At 37.9% G+C, this 6,785-nt stretch overlaps 1 long non-coding RNA gene across 1 annotated transcript; it reads right to left on the bottom strand.

Moving 5' to 3' along the window:
• Positions 1-4,155: 4,155 nt before the first annotated feature.
• LOC117667004 (uncharacterized) lies at positions 4,156-6,158 on the bottom strand. The gene is made up of 2 exons (XR_004591929.3): positions 5,786-6,158; positions 4,156-4,345 (listed from the first exon to the last, which is right to left on the bottom strand). It is a non-coding gene; the product is annotated as an uncharacterized LOC117667004 (long non-coding RNA).
• Positions 6,159-6,785: the final 627 nt, after the last annotated feature.

Raw genomic sequence — 6,785 nt, 5'->3', positions numbered from 1 at the left:
CCTCTTGTGCATTTCTATTGATTTTCTTTTACAAGCTGACTTTTGAATTGAGTGTTTTCAAGAGATCCAAGGTGTTGTTTAATGATGTAGAAATAGTTTTAAAAGATTCTGATCATGAATGGAATTAGTGTTGCTGATATAATTTCTGCTATGGTTTCTTCCAACTTTAATGGATGAGTAAGGGAAATGGTTGTAGTTTTATTGTAGTTTACAAAGATACTTGTTTTACATGCAGTATTTATTTCAAATTTCAAAAGTTCATTGGAGAAAAATCATAGCCATTCTTTTTAAATGGCAGGATAGGCAAAACCATTGGTCTGTTAAAATTTCCTGCCTTCCCTGTGATTTGAACAGTCACACTTATCTGTATTAAAACAGATTCTTGGAAAAAGGTGCTTGTGACTTTTTTCTGGAATATAACGACTAACGTACCCATGTGTTCAAATATTTTTTTTATGGAAATAAGTAATGCACTAATAAGTCCTATTAAAATGCATACTTGAACATTTTATGATGGAAACAGGAAAAGTGAGCTTTTATTAGAGTGCCATATTTTAAGACTAAATTTATTTTCCTTGTTCTGCTATGATGTGCAATATTACTTTCTAAAAAGTATTAACAAAAATCGAGTGGTCTCCAAGTGAAAACTAGTAAGTGGTATTTACAACAGCTTACCTACTGGAGGTGCAGAAAACAAACTAAAGGGCAATACTATAACATTTGAAATGTATTAATTAACATCTGTCTTTTGTACATGGGCTGGGTCTTCTAAAATAATTCTGGCAGCATCATCTTTCATACTTCACTTAATTCATTGCCTTTTTGTGTAGATTATGTGCAAAGATGTCCTAATGATTGCACCACTACATTTCTAATACACGTAGTCTTCCTTTAGTGATAATTGGACCACCAACTCCATTGTTAAGTGAAATGGTTGCTAAGTGAAACTGTGCTTATGGCCTTAATTCAGCTTTCCTTTGCCTTAAAGGCTGTGAAAGCCATAAACGCAATGATTGGTCACAAAGTTAGTTTGTTGCCACTGGTGTAACAGCAAACAGTCACTAAATAAGGACATGTCATGAGAGGCAGTTTGCTGTAGTTAATGCACTAAGCTGGAAAGAAACTGAACTCTGACACCAACTTTGGCATAAAGCCAGTCCTAAGAAGGTGGTAGTGGCAAACCACTTCTGAAAATCTTGCCAAGAAAACAGCAACTACACACACACTCCAAATAAGAGTCACTTTGGTGTGGTGGAAAGAACATTGGGCTAGAAACAAGAAGACAGTTTTAATCCTTCCATAAGTACAAATTCAATAGGGAACTTCATATTCATTCAGCCCCAGGAAAAGAAGCAATGGCTAATCACTTCTAAGATTGTTGTCCCCAAAATTGCATGGCAATTCGCTATAAGGCTTCACCTCCACCGAATCAAGTGAACAGTGTTGCATATCACTGGCCAATCTTACTATACTATGTATTAGGTGGTTAGAGATCAGGTGTAGCTGCTTAAAACTAATTTCATGCTTTCACAAGGAAAATCAGGATTCCTATGCATTAAGGCCAACAGTTTTATGAATATGAGTATCAGATGAAAGCAAATGTGCTCTGCAAAGATCACCACTTTCAGCCAGATCTACCATAATTTTTTTCAAAAAATGTAAGATGGATAAGGAATGAATGCCTTTTATTTTTCTAATGGAAAAGAGTTTGCATTTAATGCAACTGAAGTACTGAGCTAGGAGCAGAGAAACCCAGATTTAGCCACAAAAATTCATTGAGTAGGCGAGTCATACATAATGAAGTCATCTTATTTCACAAGATTGGTGGGAAAAAAGAATGCAACTACAGTACCCTTTTCTGCTTAAAAAAGATGGGATGTAAATCACGGTGCTTTGCTCATCTGAAATGTTATCTTACTCTGAACAAAAACAAGTCACATATTTTTGAATCTAAAAACCTATATTCAAAAATTATGCAAGCTTTATTCCCACACAAGTTGAATAATGCCTGCAAATAGATATATCCAAAAATTGTATTATTTTTTAATGTAATATGTAATGGAACCTAGCTTAAGACCATTTAATGAGTCTTATTTTTCAGCCAATGTCTAAAATGTTACAAAATGTTATTTTTGTCCAATGTCTTTAAAACTACAGCCATTTATATTTTCCTGCCAAACAACATTAAAACTTATTTTCTCACCAAATCCTTTTATTTAAATGCTTACTTTACCCCACCCATTATAGATTTGGCATAATAGATAATCTCATTATCAGGATATCTCAGCTTCTCCAACCAAGTGTCAAGCTTTCACTGTCCAGATTTATCTTAAAAATCTGAATACTCCATGTATAAAGATACAGTCCATAAAGACCTGTGGGATATTAGGGTAATTCAGCAAATGAGGTATACCAAACTTCAGTTGCTTATCTAAAATTACATAGGGTATTTATAGAACAAGCAAAGTTAATTCCTCAGACTATTTCATAGTTCAAACATGCCAGCTAAATAAACCTGTTCTCATTAATGTTACTTTTTCAGTAATTATGTGCCCTATTTACTCACCTCTAATGTACTTATGGTACCATTTATGTGGCTTTCAGAGTATAAATACTAGTAGTTTTGCCCTGCATGCCAGATGTAGAAAGATACTAGGAATTATAATTTAATGCTACCCTCACATTTTATAGAAACAGTAAAAATGCAATCAGCCTAAATGGGTTAAATAAATGCCATTTTTTTAAAGTCAACATAAATTACAGGTAGTCCTCAACTTACGACCACAATTGAGTCCAACATTTCTATTGCTAAGTGAAACATTTGCTAAGTGAGTATTGTCCCATTTTATGACTTTTCTTGCCAGTTAGTGAATCACTAGTTGTTAATCACACAAGTGAAACTGGTTTCCCCATTTAACTTTGCTTGTCAGAAAGTTGCAAAAGGTGATCACATGACCCCTGGACACTGCAACTTATGAGTCAACTGCCAACCAACTGAATTTTGATCATGTGACCATGGAGATGCTGCATGTGAAAAATGGTCATGTCACTTTTTTCAGTGATGTAACTTTGAACGGTTGCTAAATGAACCTTTGTTAGTTGACTACCTGTAATTAGGTTCAGCTGACAGTCCTGGTTAAAAAACTTAAATAAAAATCTAGCTTGAGTTTTCTCTTTATCAGAAAAACTAAAAAGCATTTTAACTAGCTATATAATACTTATGAGGTATCACATTAAAAAGTGTGATAGAATCCAGAAACAGAAATGTAATGCTGAGCTGTAACTCCTTGCATTCTTTCTCATAAACCCTATAGCTCCCTACTCTCAATCTTTGTTACAAATCATATTTGTTTCCAGATTGACTGGTTATTTATAACACAAATGGTTCTCATTTAATGACTTGTTCACTGATAGTTTTAACTTGTTGACAGCATTGAACAAATGGTATTTACGACTAATCCTCAAAGTTCTAGCCATCGCAGTATCCCAAAGTTGTGTGATTGTCATCTGCAACCTTGTTTGCTAGCTTCAAACAAACTCAATGAGAACCAGCAGGTGGTCACAAATGGCAGCAATGTCCTCACTTAATGACATGGAATTCTATTACAATGGCAACCAGGAAAGGCTGGAACTGATGTGAATAAGTAATGTGGTCATCTGACATCTCACTTTAAGATCATGTTGCTTAGTGACAAAAATTCCAGTCCCAATTGCTGTTAACCAAGTACTAGTTGTATTTACTTACACTATTTACATTTACTTACACTTACTTAGCCATGGTTTAGTCAATCACATTTTCACATGGCCTTCTGAATAATAAACCAACTGCAGACTAGAATTGTACAATGTTAGGCTAGATGTGGGTGACTAGGTTCAAGATTGGGTGTCCTGCCAACAAAAATTATTTTAAACACTGTAACTGGTGTCAAAAACTATTCTTCATATCATATCTTTCTCTGCCAATATAAATTTCATGATGATGAGGGCCTACTTTGTTTTTCTTCAACTGTGCCTTCTGTTCCTGGGAAGCTTTTAAAAAAATTGTGTCTGGAATTTGCATAAAATATTTTTGTAATTAATATAGAAAAGCCCAATATTTACTTCTATCATAGATAATGCATACTGGTTTTTCTAAATAAAAACTTGGACCTGCTGTTGTGAATTTTTAAATTTTAGTTTTAATAATGAAAGCCTCTGGGAATAACAAACATTGATATTTTCTTCTTCGTGACCATGTTCCCAAAGCTTTTTCTTCTCATTTAGAGTAACTGTCCAGATTGCCCATAACCCAACAAATTGGGAAAAAGCCGCCAGTAAAAATCACTGTGAATCCAATGGCATTTTCCTGTAAATTGAAAAAAAAGTGTTAAGGATGCAGCATACAAGATAGTAGATGCACAAGTGAGGTGAGAATTGTGACTGTTTGTTTCATTTCTACTGTAGTTTATATATGAAAGCTTATGGACTACGTGCAAACTTCTATAACTTACTGTACATGTGATTTATAATTCATATAGCAAATAACTTATGGCATATACAATATTCATTGTAATTTTAATGATCCTGAGTTTTCTCAATAGTACAAATTCCTGTAGATTCCTTGAGGTAATTTTACAGAGTACTGCCTTCAAATTAGGTTCTATCTGTTACGTTTTACTTTATTTCTTACAGCAAATACAATGGCAACATAAATCTCAGATGTACTGCAGTCTATTTTAAATGTATGCAGTTAGTGCTATACTGCAGGGAAATCTTCAACATGAAAAATAATGTACTCATGTTTGCTGCAAGAAACCATTAAAATTTAGATAGTCTTGAAATAAGAATTCCTGGCAGTAAGACTTTCCCCTCTTACCAGTTTCTTGTGAAATGAAAAAAATGGGAATGTAGAAAAGATTAAAAACTGAAAAAGGCCACTATCTAGTCTAGTCTCATAAAATTCTTTATGAAGCAAACACAAATGCGCCGAGTGGAAGCATTCCAAACTAAGAAACCAATCATAATGATTTTTAAACAACCAGCTCAAACCACTCATCCTATTTTTCACTGTGATTTCATCTGTTACATGGCAGCCTCTCAGGAACACAGATTGCTACAACACTGGGCATTTGTGGTGGGGGGATATAATGCTTCAGATTGTAAAATGTTGGATATAAACACTGTCTTAAAGTGACAAGCAATTAAAAGTCTACTTATTAAGAGCAAATCTTACACATTTAAATGAATTTCAGGGGGAAAATATTGGCAGGCGAGGAAGGAAGGGAGAGTTAATCTCTCTGGCCTTCCTATTATGATCTTTATTTTAGTAAGCAAAGTGCGTGCAAGAATGCAGACAGGATTTAAGGCTTATGTCTATTGGTTTCCATTAAGGCCTCCTGCAACTATACGGCCCCCATGTAACTAGGTGAAGGTCCTCTGCCTAATACCATAGGCCAGAGGTCTTCAAACTTGGCAGCTTTAAGACTTGTGGACTTCCATTCCCAGAATTCTCCAGCCAGCTACGCTGAAGACTTTTACCGTAGGCATTTAAACGACCATTTTAAAATTCCCTTTTAAAGAGAAGACATGAAGGGACGTGACGCTGTCCTTGGGAGCAGCATTTCCTCTTCCACCACATTATTTCAGTCCGTCCCGGAAAAAGAGGCACGATATAAGACGGCCTCCCCGTAGCAGAGCAATTAAAATAGAAGCCTTTGACCTGCGTGCGTGCGTGCGTGCGTGCGTGTGTGTGTGTGTGTGTGTGTGGTGCTGGAAGCTTTAAGGAAAGGGGAAAAAAAACTCTCACCAAGAAGCTGTTCTTTCCTGACTTGGTGGACATCTTTGCCCTTGGGAGGATCTGGCTCCTCACGGTCCCATTCAGCAACCGCAGCCCCCTCTGGAAAGCCAGCATGACTGCGCCGGTGGCTGCCTCTCGGCCCGCTCACCCTTTGAGGAGGGGGTGAGGGAGAAACGCGTGGACGGCCTTCCGCCCTTGAACCCGCTGCAGCCGCCGACCGAAACCGCGCCTAGGCTGGGAAGATCTGCGCAAGGTCAGCGGGGGGGGGGGGGGGATAAAGAAAAAGAAAAGAAAAGAGAAAAGAGAGAGATTGTCGCAGGCTCGGCGAGAGGAGCGCCGCCTGCAGGTGCTTCGCTCGGAACGCAGCGGATGTGACGAAAGCGCTACGCGCTGCGGAAGAGGAGCAGACGGAAGGGAGGGGCTGGGTTAAGGAGAGTACGCAAAGGGCGCAGCGGGGCGGAGCTTTCGGAGGAGAGGCGGGGGGGGGGGGGGAGAGAAAAGGAGGGAGAAGCCGATCTCCCGCGTTCTTTCCCTTCCCGTTCTATCTAGAATAGATTATCATTCCGGAGAGTGGAAGACGGAATCTCTAATCAATCCATAACTAATCTATTCCTGAAAACGAACCTATTCAGATACCCGGTTTAATGTAATCCGTAAAAATAAATAAATAAATACATACATACATAAAATTCTAATTCTAATATATAAACCCTCACAGCTTCAACCTTAAACTCTCATATCAGGGGTGAAATCCAGCAGGTTCTGACGGGTTCTGGAGAACCGGTAGCAGAAATTTTGAGTAGTTTGGACAACCGGCAAATGCCACCTCTGGCTGGCCCCACAGTGGGGAGGGAATGGAGATTTTGCAGTATCCTTCCTCTGCCACGCCCACCAAGCCACACCATGCCCACCAACCTCATTCCTAAGAGGTCTGTAAAGGGGGCATGCATAAGCGCAGCAGAGTAACACTGTCCCTGTCATACTGTCCCCATTTATCTGTATTTATTTC

The sequence above is a fragment of the Pantherophis guttatus genome, chromosome 1, assembly GCF_059756535.1.
Source record: "Pantherophis guttatus breed Tessera chromosome 1, ASM5975653v1, whole genome shotgun sequence".
In the NCBI taxonomy this organism is placed as follows: domain Eukaryota; kingdom Metazoa; phylum Chordata; class Lepidosauria; order Squamata; family Colubridae; genus Pantherophis; species Pantherophis guttatus.
The sequence above is the reverse complement of the archived record's forward strand: the minus strand, read 5'-3'. Positions and strand labels throughout refer to the sequence as shown.